The sequence below is a fragment of the Monodelphis domestica genome, chromosome 3, assembly GCF_027887165.1.
Source record: "Monodelphis domestica isolate mMonDom1 chromosome 3, mMonDom1.pri, whole genome shotgun sequence".
Taxonomy (NCBI): Eukaryota; Metazoa; Chordata; class Mammalia; order Didelphimorphia; family Didelphidae; genus Monodelphis; species Monodelphis domestica.
The window spans coordinates 215747114-215768678 of NC_077229.1; positions in this window are offsets into that span (position 1 = coordinate 215747114).

Here is a 21565-nt window from a genome sequence, read left to right on the forward strand (position 1 = left end):
CGTACCAAAGTGTATCAGTCTCTGTGTATAATGTTCTCCTGGTTCTGCTCCTTTCACTCTGCATCAATTCCTGGAGGTTGTTCCAGTTCACATGGAATTCCTCCACTTTATTATTCCTTTGAGCACAATAGTATTCCATCACCAACAGATACCACAATTTATAAAGCCATTCCCCAATCGAAGGGCATTCCCTCATTTTCCAATTTTTTGCCACCACAAAGAGTGCAACTATAAATATTTTTGTACAAGTCTTTTTTCCCTGTGATCTCTTTGGGGTATAAACCCAGCAGTGGTATGGCTGGATCAAAGGGCAGGCAGTCTTTTAAAGCCCTTTTGGCATAGTTCCAAATTGCCATTCAGAATGGTTGGATCAATTTAAAAATCCACCATCAGTGCATTAATGATTGACTATAATTTGGACACTTTGAACTGAATGTCTTATAGTCATACCCCAAACAGAATTTATCATTTCCCATCATTTCACACTAAACAGTCATTTCTATCTTACCTATTATTGTTGAAGATACTACCATCTTCCATGTTACCCAAGTTTACAACCTCAGTGTTATTATTAACTCTTTTCTTTCACTCATTACAATCTGTTGCCAAATCTTGTCTTTTTATGTTCACTACATTTCTTGCCACTCACTCAGTTACTTCTCTAGTTTGAAACTTAATCCCCTCTCACCTCAACTATTTTCATAGTTTTCTAACTCTTCTCTCTGCTTCAAATCTCTTCTAACTTGAATAATTATTATGCTCAGAAATCAAGGTGATTTTTCACCCACACAGGTCCTACTGTAACAAAACAATGGTTTGTTATTAGCTCCCAAATCAAATATAAACTCCTTTGTCTAGATCTTAAGACTCTTCATAATCCAGCCTTTTCCTACTTTTTGGAAGAAGATTTTGTTGTAATATTTTATTTCCCTTCAAAAAATCTGAAAGTTCTGTAACTGATTCCCTATCACCTTCAGGATTGAATACAAAATAACTCTGGCATTCAAAAATCTTCATAACCTAGCCTCCCCTTATCTTTCTAGGCTTCTTATACCTTACTATCCACTACATATTCTTTGATTTAGTGAAAGTGGCATCTTGGTAGTTCCATGAATATAATACTTCATATCTGGGGTCTGAGCATTTTCTCTAGCATATTCTCCATGCCTAGAGCTCTCTTCTCAACGGTGTCTACTGAATTTCTTGTCCTAACTAAAATCTCTTATTTTATTGGAAGGTTTCCCCAAATTCTCTTAATTTTAGTGCCTTCTCTTAATTGAATATGTACTATTGATCCTGTGTATAGCTTGCTTTGTCTACTTTTGTTTGTATGTTGTTTCTCACATTGGATTGTAAATTCCTTTGGGGGAAGGAGTATATTTTATCTCTTTTTTGTATTCCCAGTGCTTAGCACAGTACCTGGTATCTGGTAGACACTTAAAAATGTTTTATGATTAATTTATTATTCACCAATTCTCAAAAGCAGCACTACATTTTTTCCTTCCCTATCATCATATTGGTATTTTCTCACAAGAATACTCTGCCCCTTCATCTCTGCCTCTTCACTTTTCAGGATTCCTTCAAAAGTTGCCTTAAATCTTGTCTTATACAAGAGACCTTTCTTGGTCTTCTCAGCTATTAATGCCTTTCCTTCTTAAATGTTTTTACACTTAGTCTCTCTTTCTCTATAACACATAGCAGACACTTAATACATGCTTGCTTCCTTCCTTTCTTCTTTCCTCCTCTATGCCATGGTGCTGCTTTTCAATTTATTTAAGGATATTCAACATGTTGAGGAGATTTAGTGACTATTAGTGGATAGAAGAAATGGGAAAATGGAAGGGATTCATCTTAAGAGCTCAGTTAAATGAACCAAATTACAATGGTTGCTTACCAATCAGATTCCACAACCAGCAACAGGGGCTGTTATTTGAAACATATCAAAAGCAAGGATCCTCCTCCTCCTCCTCCTCCTTCTTCTTGTTCTTGTTCTTGTTCTTCTTGTTCTTCTTGTTCTCCTTGTTCTTCTTGTTCTCCTTCTTTTTCTTGTTCTTGTTCTTCTTCTTTTCTTCTCTTCTTTCTCTTTCTCCTCCTCTTCCTCCCTCTCTCTACACATACCCATATGGTATATATTTAGTTATTTATATGGTGGTTCTTCTATTAGAAGGTAAATATTTAAGAACAATAACAATTTATAGCTTTTTTATATCCCTAGACATGAGCATAATGCCTAGCATATAGTAGACTCTATGCAGTGGTTCTCAACCTTTCTAATGCTGTGACCCTGCAATACAGTTCCTCATGTTGCAGTGACCCCAAACCAAAAAATTATTTTGGTGGCTACTTCAAAACTGTAATTTTGCTACAGTTATGATTCATAATGTAAATACCTGATATGCATTATGTGTTCTCATTGCTACAAATTGAGAGGTTGAGAACCGCTGGTCTACATGGAAGGTTTGATTATGGATATCAATCTAAAGAACACTTCTGTTTGAAACTTCTATCAAACTATGGTGAATATAGATGCCTTACATATGTATATATTAACGGCGATTTCCTCCCTCTTCCTCTTTTTTCTATATATAGGCTTATATGAAGGGGCTAGGGATTGAAGAGGCAGGGTGGAAGAGGGAAGAAAAAGAGAAAACTTTAAGGTAATTCTTGTGTTTCACTTACTGATTTTTCAGGGACTCGAAGTTTTAAGACACTGGGAAATGAACAGAATAAAAGGAGGGCCTTGGCAATGTGAAGACTTAAATAAAGGTATTTCTACCCATATTCCTGATAGTTTAATTGATCCCATTCAGTACCCTCCTTGGTAGTTGGACTAGATAGTTTTTAAATTTCCTCCAGCTATAAATCTCAAGATCCTAATCTGGCAAATCCATGGTTGTATCCTGAGTTAATGCTAACTGAAATGGTCCATGGAGGAGGAAGCAATTTATAGGATTCAGAGGAGGAAACAACCACAGATAGCATCTAGCCAGGGCACTTAATAGAAGACACACAACCTAGGACCAACAGAAGTTTAAATAACTCACCCAGGGTCACAGTGTAAAGAGCAGATCCCTGGACTGAACACTCCTCCAATGTCAATGCTCTTTCTCCACACCATGCTGCCTCTCAAAGTGGAACATATTGCCACCATTCTGAGTCAGCTACACTTCTGCCAGGATTCATACACTAACAATTACCTTTTATGGTAAATCTTGGGGGCAGGGAGGATCATAGACAGGACTAATAATGAGCAAAAGAGACCGACAAACATATGACATACAGAGAGAGAAAGGGGGGGGGCAAATTCTCAGATAGAGATACCAAAATGGAGACATACCCAAAAATACACAAAATATGATAGAGAATTTCTGAGACAGAGACATGGAAATGGAGATCAAGACAGATACACACAAAGTGAGAGACAGAAACATATTGGGGAAGACAAATTCCTTTACCAGATTGTGACTAAGACCTCATCCTGGTTGAATAGAGACATATAAGAGGCACACTGTGGCAGAAGAGGGGGATGGGTCAACTGTGCAACTGGTCAGACTACATTTGGAGCTGTGTGTTCAGTTCTAAGCACCAAATATTTGGAGGCAAAAGGGATGGAGGAGAAATGAAGTTGTAAATTTAACTGTGTGAGGAAATTCTAAGTGTGGACACATCTTCCATTATTATATACCAGCAACTGATCTGAGTGCTTAAGTAACATTCCTGAAATAATACAAATAGTATATATTAGAAACAGGTCTAGAATTCAGGTATTTATGATGCCAAAGTTGGCCCTCTCCAGTCTTCTAGAGACAACTATGGGACACAGTGGATAAAGTACTGACTGGGTCTGGAGTAAGGAAGACCTAAGTTCAAATGTAGCCTCATAATTACTAAGTAGCTGCATCATCCTGAGCAAGTTGCTTCATCTTTGTCTCCCTCAGTTTCCTCATCTATAAATCTCCCAGGATTATTATGAAGTCAACACGATAATATTTATAGAAATGATTAGCATAGTGACTGGCACATAGCAGATAGGAAACACTTAATAAGTCCAACCTTCCTTGCTTTTTGCTTCCTTGCTTCCTTGCTTCCTTGCTTCCTTGCTTCCTTGCTTCCTTGCTTCCTTCCTTCCTTCCTTCCTTCCTTCCTTCCTTCCTTCTTTCCTTCTTTCCTTCCTTCCTTCCTTCCTTCCTTCCTTCCTTCCTTCCTTCCTTCCTTCCTTCCTTCCTTCCTTCCTTCCTTCCTTCCTTCCTTCCTTCCTTCCTTCCATCCATCCTTCCATCCTTCCATCCTTCCCTCAGAATAAGAATATTCAACATATTAAGGATATTTCATTACTATTAGTGAATATAGGAATTAAAGGAGTCTCCCTTAATGCTAAGACACATGAGCCAAATCGTAGTCTTTGTTCTAACAACCTTTCCCCCTTGACACTCATCAGATTGCACAATCAGCAAGAGTATCTATTTGCCACTGGGAACTGATCAAGGGCAAAGATATTCTTCATATATTATCTTGAATGTTCACATCTGTAATTTTCTGTGCTGGTTAACAGATATCATTTACTCCAGAAGACTTTATTTGGCACCAGAAGCAGGGCAGATATTGTCATTGTATGCCCAGGTTTGATGTTTGTTGTACTCTGTTGAGTATGGCAGCTAGATAATACTATAGACAGTGTTCAGGTTGAAGAGAGGAAGAACAAAGCTCAACTGCCTCAAGCAATTACTAGCTTTGTGACATGGGCAAGTCACTTAACCTCCCATTTCCCTCATCTATAAAATGGGCATAATAATAGCAACAACTTTGCAGTATTCTTGAGGGGGTCAAATGAGATAAAATATGTAAAGGATTTTGAAAACCTTAAAGTTCTCTATAAATATTAGTTATAGATATTATGTGAGGTGTGGGGGAAGATCTCCCTATGTATTAGGAAGTATATCTTCTAGGAGTTTGGAAAGCTATTGGTAAAAGCTCACATATCTATAACACTTTGAGTTTTCTTATATTTTTCATCATAACTCTGTGAGGTCAACCATTATGTGCCAACTGTGTGTGCTATAGGCACTCTCCTCAACACAGAGAATACAAAGAAAGGCAAAAAAAAGACTTTTTTGTCTTAAGGAACTTGGAGTCTAATGGAACTAGTAGGGGCAAGTATTATTTATTATTATCACCATTTTGTAGGCAAGAAAACTAAGAAAGGTTAAATGATTTGCACAGAATCAAACAGGCTTCTTCATGGTCTTCCTTGCTTCCCAGATTCAGGAAGGCTTTACAGTAATTTTTAGAAACTGGATCCCAGGTCCCTGACTCTAAGACCAGTTCTCTTTACAACATATCATTCTGTAAAAACTCAATCAATTATCATCTCTTTATAGATTAATCTAAGCTCTATTTGTCAAGCCTTAACCTCTCTCTCCTGACTTCTAGTCTCTTATCTCCAATTGCTTGTTGTACATTTCAAACTGGATGTCTCATAGACATCTTAATCTCAACATATCCCAAAATGATATCTTTATCTCTTCCTCTCCTCCCAATTCCACCCCCTCCTAATTTTCCTATTATGGTGCATGGTGCCACCATCATCCTTATTACTTATGCTTTCAATATGGATATTATCCTTGGCTTCATTCTCACCCACCATATCTAGTCAATGGCCAAGTTCTGTTCACTTTTATCTTTATGGCATCTCTCATATATGCCTCTTTCTCTCCTTAGATACTGCCATTATCCTGGTCTAGGACTTCATCACCTCTTCCCTGGATTATTGCAATAGTCTACTAGTTGGTGTCCCTTTCTCAAGTTTCTTCCCTTTCAATTTAGCCTCTACTCAGCTATCATATTGATTTTCCTAAAGCTCCAGCCTGACCATGTCATCCCTTTAGTCAATATACTCCAGTGACTCCTTATTATCTATAGGATAAAAAAAAACAATTCTATTTCATTTTAAAGCCTTTCTTACCTTTATGATCTTCTTATACTTCGCTTTCCACAATGTATTCTGGGATTCAGTGACACTGGTTTCCTGACTGTTCCTTTGTATTCCTGCCACTTATGTTTGGCACATGGTAAGTATTTAATACATGTTTTATGACTAATTGACTTGACAGGATAAAATCAGAAAGTGGGCTAATAATTGTGGTATACACTGGATTTGTCAAAGGAACCTAGTTTTCAATCTTAACTATACTAGCAGTGCAACCTTGTAGACCTCAGTTTTCTTGTCTGTAAAATAAGTGCGTGAGATTCTCTAAAGTGCCTTCTCTCTCTAAATATTTATGATTCTTTAAATGTACACTTCATAGAATTAACTCAAGAATTGAATTTGAGAAGCATTGATGGACTACCAACAAGTTGACAACAGTGATGTCTCTGGTTATGAAACAAACTGTAAGGCCACCTTGAATCTGAGGATGGCTATTGGGAAAATTATAAAATTATAACTTCAGGAGTTATGAAAATTTCTAGTATATCTACCTCTAAAAAATCTCTGCTTTCTTCTTTTCCCCCTCATCATCCCCAAGCATTTTAATGGAAACAGCAAAGAACCTCAGAAAAAAATTTATTGAAGTCTGTTCAATTTTTCATAATGTAACATGATAACACAGCAATTAGATCTATGGTATACACCCAAGGCATAACAAATGAGTTTGTCATTTTGCTAACATCTAGGGAAAATGTCCAAGCAAGATGCTTCCTCATCTAAATTGGAAGTAAAGAATTTTAGAGAGACTCGTTTTAGAAACTGGACTTAGGAAAATGTTTATCCCTCATCATACCTTTTATCTTAAATGGAAGGCAAAGGATATAGGCTCTGGGTCACTGGGATTTATTGACCTAAGCCACTGGCAGTTATGATCAGTATAGTTCCTGCTCAGGTGACAGATTCCATCCAGAGACTTGGAAGCAATTCTGGGAGACTTGTGCTCTTGACCAGTTCTCATTCATTTCACCTTAGAGTTCCTTTTATTCCTAAGTCTCATCATTTTTCTCTCCCTTGACAGTCTTCATCATGGGGGGGTAGTAAAGGGGAGCTGAAGCAGGGAACTAGCAGAGATACAAAGTACCTTCCATTCTTTCAATTACCAGGAGGGGAAATATGATGCCACTTTATTCTTACTTCCCACACATTCAGCCCTTTGAAACAACTGTGCCACTCTTTCCTCATGAGCTAACAAGGTTGTGTGGAGGGAGGGTTATGATGGCCAGCCAATTAAAAGGATGATATGAAGGTGATCTGAATGGTCCAGCCTGCTGAGATACTGTAATTTCCAGAATTATAGCTAGTGCAATCATCACTAATGAGCTCACTTTGGGCAGACGCTGTCACCTTCCCATGACACATACTAGAGGCTAGAATATAGCTCATGGGCTGCTTTTTGTTGCATGGTGTCTGCTTTTTTGTTTGTTTGGTTTGGTTCTCTTTTTCAAATAGGAAACGGCTGCTCAGATTTCAAAACACTTCCTAGTGAGATGGCAAATCCCTCTGCAATAAAAAATGGATGAAGGAAAGGTATCCTGCTCATAAAATGCAACTCTGTGAAAATGAGCCAACAATCCTATTGAATATATGGATATAAATGATTGATGGCTATGAACAGAATCTCAACATGCAAATGCAGAAAATGGAAGAAAACGGTTTCATATACTTCATGTGAAGATAGAACAGCCATATTACAAATGTCAATTTACAGGCTCCTAGCTCAGGAGGTACAAAAGTTGAGCATCTGATAATACTCAAGTTTCCTAAATTTCATACAATGCACATATGTGAAACAACCTAATGTGAAGAAGATGTCTACCAGGAGCAATCTATATCATCAAAGGATTCTGGGTGATGAGGATTTCTAGATACAGAAGAGAAGGGAGAAATATGAGAGAGCCAGCAAGTGATAAACAGAAGAAAAAGGAATGTCTGGGGATGGCAAAGAATCTGATCTGGGAATCCTGAGCCTTCATTTCTCCAAGAAGCAGTCCAGTGCCAGAATTCTCATCATCCATTCTGAATTTTATTGATGATGACCATGTTGTGGTCCATAGTTTCATGTTCAACTGGATCCCATGCTATGAAACCCAACACGCTCAAATGCTGCTTGGGGCTCTTACCTGCTATGCTAATTTAGGAATATGGGATAGGTTTTAGTACGAGAATTGGAAGATGTTTTTGAGAAAGGAGTAGTATGAGTATTTTCTATAATTTTCCTATGTTGTATCTTACATTTTGATTTTAAATAAATGTAACTATACTATAGTATAACTATTTTTAATTCAGACCTGTTGAGACTTAGAAGAAAAACAGAGGCTCATGAATAAAAAATGAACTTCAAATAGGTTCTAGATCCTATAAATTAAACATTTTCAACTGTTGTACATATTTTAATTAGCAAGATCATCTCCAAACTCCATACATTTTCATTGGCTATCTCCCAAGTCAGCTATGCTCCCCTTCCTTGTCTCTGACTCTTAGTTTCCCTAGTTCACATCAAGTCTAAACTAAAATCCTTCTTTTGCAAGAAATCTTTCCCAGTCCTCCTTAATGCCAGTGCCTTCCCTCTGAGATTAACCCCAATTTATCCTGTATGTACATTGTTTTACATACATTGTCATGTATGTGTGTGTTTGTGTGAGAGAGAAGAGAAGGAGAGAGAGACACAGAGAGAGAGAGAGAAAGAGACAGAGACAGAGACAGACAGAGAGATCTCCTTGAAAGCAAGTATTCTTTTGCCTTTCTTCAGATCCCCACTGCTTAGCATGGTGCTTCCTATAGTAGTAGGTGCTTAATAAGTACTTGTTGATTTCATTTGACTTGCTAAATCAATAATCAATCAATAAGGGGCAGCTAGGAGTCTACATAGATAGAGAATTAAATCTGTAGTTGGAAGGTCCTGGCTTTGAATCTAGCCTTAGACACTTCCTAGCTATGTGACCCTGGGCAAATCACTTAATTCCAGTTGCCTAGCCTTTACCTCTCTTCTGCCTTGGAGTGAATACTTTGTATTGATTCTAAGAAAGATAAGGGTTTTAAAAGGTTGATTGATAAATATTTATTAAGTACCTGCTAGGTGCCAGGTACCATGCTAAGTGCCAGGGATACAAAAGAGCAAAAGACAGTCTCTGCCTTTAAAGAGCTTACAGTTTAATGGATTATTGACTAAGACCACAGTTTCTTTCTGTTCTAGTAATAGTGTCTGGATGGGTTCTATCTTCTCCCCATTTCCTATCACTGACCCTATTCCCTCCCCACTATAAAAAACAAAACAAATCCAAATTATTCATATGATGACCAAACTTCTGGTGATATAGTGCCAAGTTGATTTTTGGACATCAGGCATAGTCCATTGTTGAGTTTACTTGAAGGACCCGATAAGACTTGTACATCCTATGGAATCTTCACGTTTCAAGAACCCAGATACACAGCTGTTCTGAAATGAAACATCAAGGTAGGACTTGAGTGAAGTTCCAAATAACATGTAACTATGCTATATTGCTTGTGTAATTTTTATGTAGGGACTTCTTGGTAACACCTTTACTTTTTTGCCTATCTTGATTTGATTTGTTCACAGTTACAAATGGGTCCTACTTTTACTTATCTGTTTGTTAAAAAAAAAAAGACAATTTTCCAGGAAATACAACTCTGATAATTTACTAGACACTAAGACAATAGACAGTGATCCAAGGGAAATGTTTACATTAATCATTACCATATTCCCTGATTGACATAACTAAGTGCATCTCTATTGTTCAGTCCACAATATTTACTATTTAAAATTTTTTCTTCCTTCTCTCTTTACAAATAAAAGGGTTTGAGGCCAAGAAAAAAGATAAATGATATCCAAAACAGGCTGATTAAGATATAAACAGAACCCAGTTGCTTAAAAAACTATAACTATATCAATTATTAAGATAGGTGCATAAGGGATTGAGGAGGTCTTGGATTCAAATCTAGCCTCAGATACTTCTTACTTAGATGACCCTGTATAAGTCATTTAATCCTCATTGCATAGTTCTTACTGCTCTTCTGCCTCGGACCCAGCACGCAATATTGATTCTCAGACAGAAAGTAAATTTTAAAAAATAGATGGAAGCATGAATCAATTAATCAGTCAAAATTTATTAAGCGATTAGACACTGAATATACAACGCTAAAACAAAACAGTTCCTGCCCTTAAGTTACTTATAACCTAACAGGAAAAAAAAAACTAAGTACACATATAAGCAGAAACTATATTTACATGGTGAAAATGATGCAATTTTGATAGCAGAAGGTAAGAGTAGTTGAGGTCAGGGAATAGAATAGACCTCATATAGGAGGTGATGCTTGAGCTGATCCTGAAAAACTAAGAGGAAGAGATAAGGAAATATCTCCTTACAATGAAAACTTTAAGAAGTGGAATGGGCTGCCTTAAAGAGTGCCTGACAAGTGGTTATAAAGTCTTTGCATGAAGACAGAATCCATTGCACGGGCCAGATGCCACTGTACTCTTTACAATGGGCTACTTGGCCACTGTGGTTTTCTTCTAACTAAAATGTCTGTAATTCCATGAATGATAGTTATTAAGTTTGGGTTAGGTTAGAGATGGTGTAGAAAGCTGGTAAGAAAAACTCAGACTTGATGGGGTAGCCAATAGGAAGTCCCCAAAGTCATAAAACCACAAGAAGAACCATATTTGAAATAGGTAGAAAACTACAGTAAAATGGTATTCTTTTATATAGTAATAAATAACATTTATTCTGACCTAATAGACAGAGATAGACGCTGCTAAATATGCAGTTGGACCCCATTTCATATGAACTAAACACATGAAAATTCAGATATACATGATTGTCAAATAAAAAAGGCAGAAAATACATAAAATTTATCAATTATGTGTAATCCATGTCATTTCCCCAAGTGGTCAAAAGTCTTAAATCAGTTTTCCCCATCATGCTCATTCTCATTCTGAGAAGCCTTAGTGTGAGTCACTACTTTATTTTGTACCAAACAGCTCCAGCATCAGTCTTTGTTCAGAGTTCTCACTTGTAACAAGCCATTCCTACACCAGAGTGGTGCTTCCCTTTGTTTCCTTAACACTATTTTGTTATCAATAATGACCCCAAAATAAAAGGATAGTGATACTGGTAGCTCTGATAAACCTAAGAAAAGTCATAGAATTCTTAGGTATGTTCAGATAAGAAATACTTAAGTAATGGGATTCACACAATTCATCCTATGTGAAGGGTCTTAGAATGTATTGGTCACATAAAATGAAGTCCTACTGTATTACAACTAGCATCAAATTAGCATTGGCTTTCCAGTGGTATTTGTTCAGCTTTTTCAGGAAAGTTTTTAACTTATAAATAATCAATGATGCTAAAATTAACATTATCAGTGTTATCATACAAATTAACACATATTCACTCTCATCATACATAAAAGATATCAGGATACACTTAAAAGAAATACAAGAAAGGAGACCAAAAAAAACCTGAAAAAGCTTTGTGTCTGTTAATTAACCTTTATATGAGTTATTATTACTTGTTTGAGAGAAAAACTGAAGTGGGAAAGGAAAGAGGAAGAACATGGGTTGGAAGGCAATTTGCTTTTATATGTTAGCTCAAATTTTGTGCATCTACAGTAACTGCAGACCACACCTACTTTGTCTTGCCCCAGTGACTCTAACTTATAAGAAAGATGAGGTGTATGGCCAGGGAGGAGAATAAAAGGATTTAGAGTGAGAATATATCTCAGAGAATAATTAGTACATTCAAACCTTTCACTTTGCAGATGACAAAACTGAGGATGATAGATAAAAAGTTACTTGCCCAAAATCATGCAGAAAAGAGTGAAGCAGAAATTCAGATCTGTGATCTTAGATTCAAGTTTCTACCTTTTTTCTACAAGATCTCATAGCTGTTTTCAGTACTCAACTCTTTCCAGCCTATCAGCAATCTTGTTTTATTTTTTGGAAGTGCAAGATGAGATCAAAATAATTTGAGCAATGTGAGCTAGAATCTTCACTTATATGGAAATATTTGTGGAGAAAGAAAAGGTTTTTGGGGGGTTAACTACCAAATATATTAACATTGTGATGGAGGGAGGTCAGAGTTCTATCGCATTGCATATTTCTATTAGGCCAAGCAGGAAATTGGGTCATTCTATATATTTGGGACCATTATAATAGTCAGAGACCATTGTAATCCAAAGTAAAGTGATGCTTCACTACAAATTATTTGAAACTGATGTGTCTACAACTTGATGGAAATGTGAGTGCTGAAAGCTCAGTTTGAATTTTGATGGGTAATAATTATTGAATCTGAATAATTAAACATATCTATTCTTGGGGATCATTTAACCCAATAATTATTACCCACAAAATTAAAACTGTGCTTAAAATTCAGTTTTTCTCTGGTGATAAGAACATGTCAATTTCCTTCCATTAGCAATTGTTTCCTACATTGAAAAGTAGATACGAAGCAACTAACTGGGATAATAAGAAGATATAGCAGTTTATATAGATACTAAGGTTAAAATAGAGGAATCCAGTGGGTGTAGGACTGATTCTTGAGCCAGGAAGTGGCTTAACTGGAATCTAAGTTCTACTACTGGCTTATAAGCAAAGGAAAAGTCATTTGACTTCTCTTTGATTTGGGCCACTTACAAAAACTTTAACTTACAAAGAAGGAGTCCCTCTAAATTGGTACAGGGAATTTCTTTATCAATAAAATCAGAGGTCCAGTCTTCATATGATTATAAACCATCAGAAGAGCTAACAATTTAAAACATGCAGAAAATTATTTTTGCAATTGCTTAAACTTCAATACTTTTTTCAAATGATTTGCAGTTTTGGCAATGTGGGTTTTCTCCACAGCAACTTTGATTTAGTCCATTATTCTTCATAAGCTTTGCTTTAACAAAAACAAAAAAGGAAAATTAGACTCATGCTCTGAAAAAGCTCATTGGATTCCCATTCAAAGTCATTTCATCATGATGGAACAAACTAAATCTTTTGCTCTGTTAACATGGGCATAATATAACCCAAGATCACTTCCACCCTATGATGAGATGTCAGAGGAAGCTAGACAATGTCCTGTCTCATGGTTCAAGGTCAATTACTATTACAGGTCAGGAAAAAAAGGGACAAAATGAAAGAGAAAAAGGATCTGGAGCTGAATAGAAAGAAGATTCAAGGAGATGGAGGAGAATTCAAGCAGAATGAGATGAGGAGAAAGAGAAAGATTTGCAGTTGTAGGAATCGGATCTGGAAGAGGATCTATAAGAAAAACGCCTCAAGATGAAGGATAATAGAATGTTATAGAAGGAAAGGACTAGGGGAGGAAAGAAGATTGTAGTTGAGATAAGAAAATAATTTAGTAAGATAAGTGAAAGGAAATTAGATGTGACTGTAGAGGTTCTAAAAAGGTAAACATGATATTGATAGCATTTGAGCTGGACTCTTCACCAGCATTTTTCCCAGTTGTTTGAAAAGGGAACTATGATCAAGCATGAAAAAGTCTGAGGTTCTCATCCCCAACAAAAAGGAACAACAGGTATGTTTTGAAGTGACGCACTCAGATGTATAATGTCTGTATTTTTGTCACACCAAAGGAACTATTATTACCTTTATTTGACTGCAGGCAAGTCTCTCTTCTATAGGGTAATTGAGAAATACAGCTTTAATTACCCACTCCTCCACGTTATCAGGTAGAATGAAAGATTCTTTAACCCACTTGCCCTAATACAAATCAAGAACAACAACACAACCTAGAAAGATTTTAATATATAAGGAGGAACAAGGAACCAGAGCCTTAAAAGGAATTCTTGATCTGTGTCTTGTATGAGGTTGAGCAAGAGCAGCTAGGTTACCAAGTGGATAGTGCTGAGCCAGAAGTCAGGAAGACTCATGTTGCTGAGTTCAAATCTGGCCTCAGGTGCTTACTGACTGTATGACCCAAATGAAACACATTCCTATACATTGGATGAGGGGTCAAAGATGGTATCCAGTCACTTAACCCTGTTTGCCTCAGTTTCCTCATATGTAAAATGAGCTGGAGAAGGAAATGGTAAACCACTCTATGATTGCCAAGTAAGCCCCAGATGGGGTCATGACGAGTCAGACAGGACTGAAATAAGTAAACAGCAACATCAAGAAGAAGAAAGTAGCAGAGAATGACACTGAAAAGAAAGGGAAGTAGTATCATTAAATATTTAGAGCAAAGCTGTCAATATGAACCAGATCTTTTCTAAGAGGAAGAATAGATCACTTGAAAAAAGGAAGAAGCCACTCTTTCTCTTAAGGAAAGATGAGTTGGATACATAAATGCTATCATGTGGGAAAGTTACAAGAAAAAAGAAAAAGATGAGCAATGGGAGCTGATTACTTCCTGCTGAAAGATACTGTTGAAAGCAACTATTAAACAATTTGAGAGCAACAATAGAGACCTCCTGTCTTCTTAGGCAGGACATCTGTTCAAAATGTAACAGAGAACCTCACCAAACTGGTCAAACCAGAAAACTATTATCTACTTCTAGTGATTTGATTGGATGGAAATCATGCTGCCAGAAGGAATCTAGAAACCATTGCTAAAGATTATCAAGTCTTAGATGAGAAACTAAAGACCTTAGGGCTTGGAGTGTATTTTCATCCCAGCTGTCAGTCAAAGGCAAGGGGTTCATAAGGGGAAAGAACATTTGGGAAGTGAAGGACTGATGCAGAATATGATATCTAATAACAGTGTTTGAATTTATGAAATATGGTTTAAAAATAGGCATGACATCTTCCTGGCTAAGTAAGTTAGAAGTAGACCTAAAGAGTTCCAATAAACATATATTTGCCTGAAGTCTGGAATATCAAATCCAAAAGACTTTAAATTGAAAAGGAGGAGAAGGAAGGCTTTCAGTGTGTGTTCATCAAGCTAGATAATATGGAACATTTACAATATAGGAAGAAGAGGCAATATCCTACTGGCTCTATAGATTCTACCACCAGGATTCAGTTGCCTTTTGGCCTTGGAACTTTCTTCAGCCCCCAGAACCCTGAAACATTCCTTTGCCTTTCCAGTTGTTTTGTGGGCCTCCTCTTTGGGCCCCCCTCACCAGCCATACTTCATTCCCCTCCTGCCTATGCTTCTCACTGTATATACTATGCCCCCATGGCCAACATGGAATAACTTTCTTTCCACTTTGAATTCCCTATTCTCAGCTTGTTTTTAGATATTGTCTTCCCCATTAGAATGCAAGCTCTAAGAGTGGTGGCTTGTCTATCTTTTTACACACACACACACACACACACACACACACACACATATATATATATATATCCATCCTCAGAGCTAAGTACAGTGCTTGGCATACAGTAATCACTCAATAAATGCTTTTTACCTTACCAGTTGATACATAATGGAAAACATTCCCTTTATGTGCTCTTCTCCAAAAGAAAGAGGAGAATACTCAAAGGTTGGGTGCACAGACTTCCCTATCCATCCACTGAATGACATTTTGTTCCTGGGGATTATTCTCTATAAAAACTCATGACAAGCTGCTTATATGTTATTTTCCACTGTAAACCACTGGTAGTGCTGGAGACTGGGAGCACCAATGTGGTCCTGACTCATATACTTAATAAACGAAGCAGAGGAAAGGAAAATTAAGGAATGTAAGAGGGAATATCGATAAGGTTCCTCTAATGGTCAAATACTTTTTTTTAGAACTACTGTCTGAAAAACAAAGAGGGAAAAAGGAATGCTGAATCTGGCTTCCATAATTTAATGAGCAGCTGGAGTGTTTCTGCATGATTTAGCTTAATGTAACAAGATTGGAATTCTTAAGTTTCCAGAAAAAAAAATGAAGTGAAGTTCATGTTAGTTTTCCATTTTCTGTGTAACACTTACCCTTTGACACCCAGGAGCCCTGGACTTGAATATTTAGACAATAAATTAATAACAAACCAAGAAAAGAGCCAGCCCCATGGTGCAGGGCATTAACATTCCCACCTGAAAGCCACTTTACACTGGGAGAGGGGTCCATTTTGTGTGTGAAGGGTATTTCTTGGCTCTTCTTGCCATAGCCTATGGCTCTGCATCAATATTGTATCAGCATTTCAATGAGTAAAGCAGCTCACAAGAGACCTTTCTCCAAACACTGAGATGCTGGTCTGTTCATGTGTCTGCCCTTCGGCTTCTAGACACCACTGCTTTGGTAGGGATGTGACAGATGTGTTGTTGAACTGTGAACATCTGGAGAGCTTATTGATCTGGGACAGGATATGCTCTATGGGCAACAGTGTGACCCCCATTAGTGCCTGATAGGGACATATCTTGAGTCTATTTTAGGTGTGGTGGACATGCTGCAACTTCATCTGACTAGCCTTCCAACTATCCCGGATAATTGTGCATGATCATATTTATAGTTACTAGACATAGACATAGGAGCATTTTAGACAGGGAATTGGCAAAAAATAAAAGGATCATTTGGCCCTTATTCCAATGCCTGAATGAAACACATTCATATACACTGGGTGAGGGGGCAAAGAGGGTGTTATTCTATCCAATCAAGTAACTAAATAGCAGCTATTCCCCTAGGTTAGAAGTGCAAATGACTCCGCTAGCAAGATGGGGCTTAGAGCAAATCCAGACTAATCTTTGTGGAACTCTGCTCCAAATGAATAGTGTTAACAAACATTTACAAAGACAGTTGCATTATTTTCTTTCCTTGGGGTTTAAGAGCCTAAAAAATTCCTCTTTTTTTTTTTTGTTGTTGTTTCACCATTTGATTAGGGTATATTTTCTCTTCTTGAAGAAATTTGGTATCATGCCATGTGTCTTTACATAAAGGATGAAGACATCTATCTTCAATTTCGAGCTATGTTATGTCCTGAAACTACCCGAATCTTAATATTTAGCAGGTGAAGGGTTAGACTGGCAGCCCAACTCCAGAGTCTGAATGGAATCCACAACTAGTTCTTCTGGTTTAGCTATGGGAATTTTTATCCTGAAAAGAATAGCCATTTAAAAAGTTTGGAACAAATCTAGAAATATAACACAGCGTACAGTTATATTCTCTGCATTAAATGTTAATGGAATCTGACTTTGTTACCTATAAATCATTTTTTAAGAAGGAGACAAGGGAAAGTTATGACAGACATCTTTGAGTGCCCATGGGTAGGAAAGGAAAAGTCAGAATAATTTGAAAGTGAGAAGGCAAGACAAAACTTTAACATAAGTAGAAGTCCAGACGCTTGGTTCTGAAGACCTAAGGTTCTTCTAGGTCCTTCCTCCCACCCAATTGACCTCTCCCTAATCCCTGTTCATTAAAACCTGCATTCACATTTTTTCTATGATTGATTTGTAACAAATTTAGCCTTTACAGTAATATTTGCTTTCTAAAATATTAGAGTGCTAAGTTACTGTGACTGAAATTTTCAGCTTCTTCCTTAGAATAAAAGAGGATCTGAGGGATTCAGGGACCTTTCTGCCCTCCTGAAACAAAAACATGGAGTTGGTAACGTAGTAGAACTTTACCATGAGGCTATTTTAGTAGGATAGAAGGGAGGTTTTTGATGGAAGTGATAAAAAAATTAATCTTATAGTTTTAAGACAGGCACAAACATAGTTCCAGTATGGCCTACTTGCCTCATTGATTTTCCCAGCTGACTGAATCCAACTCATCTGTTCTTTAGTATTTGCTTCATTTCATTTTGATTTAATTTTCAGCTTATTCAGCACTTTTCTTCTTACTAATCTTAATTATTACATAAGAATAGATGTGAAACTTGAAGATTTACCTGTCTCCCTACACACAAGCTTTGGTACAAAAGAAGCCCCAAATCTTTTTTCTTAACATCAAATAGAACTTCTTTGCAGCACCCCTGTGGCTTGGGAATTGACCTAAATGTCTCTAACACAATTTGGACTGATCTAGTAGGACTTATTGTAATGAACACATTCTGAGTTATCATAGCATATAGCCAATGAAAAAATTATTTATTGGCATTAAATAAATGCAATGGTGAAATCTTCAAAGGATATAGAAAACAAACCTTTGAGTCACTGACATTTTCACTTTATAATGACTGTTTGGTGCTAGTTCACAGCCTTAGTTAATCAAAGGTTTGATAAATGTGGATGCAAAGATAAAGAATAGAGATTGAATTAACCATTTGTGGAATTTGGAAAAAGCAAGTTTTTGGTTATACTTAATGTGTTCTCTGGATATGGGGACAATTTAATAATATTGATGTATTTATCAGAATAAATGAACAAAAGGGAAGTTGACTTGCTTTGCTCCCAATTGGTCTAGAACAGCATTGTTGAACATTTTTGAGATCATATGCCCAAACTGCAACTTCAAGCTACAGTGAGTCCCCAGCATTACTCCAGACAACTGAGCCAGGAAGTTGTTACCCTGGGCAGCTAGACAGAGAGGCAGAACATGCAAAAATGTCCTCAGGCACTACGGAGAGGAAGAATAGAGCAATACTTCCTCTGCTGCCCCAGCACCCATGCCACACCTTCACCAACACAGGTCTAAAATATCAAATTCAGTATTCAGAAATTTTTGACTGTTTCCCTTATGCCTGTCCTGATCTTCTCTTGCTCTTGGGTCCATTTTATGTGTTCCTCGAAAGAAAGGGCAAATGGAAATGCAGCTATCTTTTCTTGGATTTCCTTCTCATCTAGTCACATTTATTTCACATATCTACTGCAAAATGACTCGGTTTAATCATTGACTTTATTGTGGTTCTTCTTATGTGATTTGAAGCAAATTACTTTACCTCCAAGGGACTCATATTCATTATTTGCAAGTGAAGATGATAGATTAAATGATTCCTAACATCTCGCCAACTACAAGTCTATTGATATACAGTTTGGAAAACTGAGATTGATATATCTTCCCATTTACACTTAGTTTTCAAACAGAGTACCTTGAGCTTTATTTGTTACCATAAAAAAAAACAAACAAACAAAAAAACAGAATGAGAGTAGTGTATGGAACAATGGAATTGGCTTCAGGACCTCCTGTATACAATTCTTGCCTCTTATATTTACCAGCTGTGCAACTATGGGCAAGTCACTTCACCTCACCCTAAGTTTCCCTAGGTAGTAGAGTCAATAGAGTGCCAAGTCTGAAGTTAAGGAATACTTGTCTCCTTGAGTTCAAAACTAGACACAGACACTTCTTGCTGTGTGACCCTGGGCAAATCACTTAACCTAGTTTGTCTCAATTTCCTCATCTGTAAAATGAGCTAGAGAAGAAAATTAAAAAACACTTCAATATCTTTGTCAAGACCCAATTGGGGGTCATAAAGAGTTGGACACAACTGAAACAACTGAACAATAACAATAATTATATTGATATAAATATAATGAAATCTTAATATTATTATAATGCTGATGATATAAATATATGATAATGTACTATGACTAATAATTACTGATAAATAATTAATATCAAATTACTGATAATATAAAGAGAACACAACAATATGTTAATAAGGGTTATATTACTAATAGTAATACTATAATATACATAATATAAATACAAATGCCGATAATAACTAAGTCATAGAGTTAAGAAACTCAAATGAGATAATGTCCTTCTCAAGCTTAAAGATGTCATACAAATCTCATATTAGAGTATCTAGGTTTCATCTCTAATTGATTTCACGACTGTCATAATTGAAATGGAAGCTACTTTCGAGACTATCTAGTCCAACCTTTTCTTTTTACAAATAAAGAAACTGAGATTCAGAGAAATTAATGTTTTGACAAAGGTTAATCAAAGCTGTGATTCAATTCCAAATTTCATGACTACAGGTTCAGCACTTTTTACTATAATACATTGTTTTCATTTCTTTCTACTCCTTCCCTTTCTTATCTTTTGCACAATTCTCTACTCAGTCTTACAGTTTAAATGCAAGTAATTTGAAAAGATTTGGATATTGTTCAGTGTTCTTGCAGAGGGGTCTGTGAGGGAAAGTTTTAAAACAGAATTTAAGGATGTTTTGAAGATTTCACATAGGCATGTTATGCTCTGCTGACCTTGATTCAGAAATTTAAGAGTTGGCCATATCTCAACAGACCTACCATCTTGGGGATGACATAAAAATTTCATCTGTGTGGTCACTGTGGCATCCAATTTACTTTTGGGAATGTTCCAAAAGGACTACCATTGTGTTTAAAGAGAATTCAACATCTTCCATAGTCCTTTCTTTCTCATCCACTTCTAATGAAAGGGTGGCTGTCCCTTTTTAATTTGTAAACGGAGTCTTGGATTTGCAGCATCTGCTAATAGGTGGCCAGGCAGCCAAATACAGACATTACTAATACAATATCAGTCCCGCTACAACTACAAACACATCATTTTCTGTTGCAAGCAGAGCAAGAAATAGCCATATTCATGGCGCTGTAGAGTGATTTGATTGTGTACAAAAGGAGCAAGTGAAAATCACACCACAGTGAAAATCGTATTACACACATGAGTGAGGCAATTTAACAGTCTGTGCACAAATAATGGTTAAGTATAAGACAAAGTTCATTTGAGTTCTTCACAAGAGCACAGGTCAATTCCCCCTCAAAATTTTTTCAATAAAAATGTATTTCTTTGGCATGGAAAATCTTCCCATCTTTTTTTAAGGTAATTGTTATTTTAACTTCAGTCCAGAGAGACACTTGAATAACTAATATCTGGTGTTTGCTTATCCAGATAGGAATCATCCTTATAAGAAAGAAAACAAACTAAAAATATTAACCTTCCTGGCCTGACTTACATGTGTTCTTGTCTCTGAAAGGAAGAATGGGTGACCCTATGAAGTGCTTGTTTGGCTAATGCACATTGCCTAGTCTGCTGTTCAGAGACAGCTCGGGAAAACTTACTGCTTTCTCATGTGAAAACCCAGTCTTTGCTTTCTCTATGTTGACCAAACCACAAGTTGGGGGCAGGGAAGAATTTCCCATCATTGAGTGAAATTCTAAGTAATGAAAACTGGTAAATTATGCAGATTATTTTTTACCACAATTTTAAAAGTATGTTTTTATCCTTTCTCTTGGAATTTCAATCAAATTAAAAAGAAATTCTTCTCTTTTTTTGCTTTGACGGATAGGCGGGTTTTATTTTATTTTTTAAGAAAATAGATAATGAGAACAGAGGACAAAACATTCTCATTGACCATGCTATTCTCATTGTAGATATGTGTGATAAGCAATGTTGTATAGTAGAAATTTTACAGAACCTGCATTCAGAAGATCCAGATAAAATCTTGGTTCTTATGCTTATTAGCAGTATCTATGGGCAGGTTGATTAATGTTACAGAACATCAGTTTCTTTCTCTGTAAAATAATCATGATAATTCTAATAAGATCTGCCTGCTGGTTTATTCTGAGAAAAAATGTTATGTAATCCTTAAAGCACTATATACTATGAGGCATTATTAAGCTGTATTGAGAAATAGCTTGAAAGGCTTTGTTCTCTTGAAACTTTGCTTGGTCTCTAGCAAATTTGCTTTCTTCCTTAGTCTCTTTTCATATTTTCCTTTTTATGCTCATTTTATACTTCCTATTTTACTGAGAAAAGAAACAACACTATTTGCAG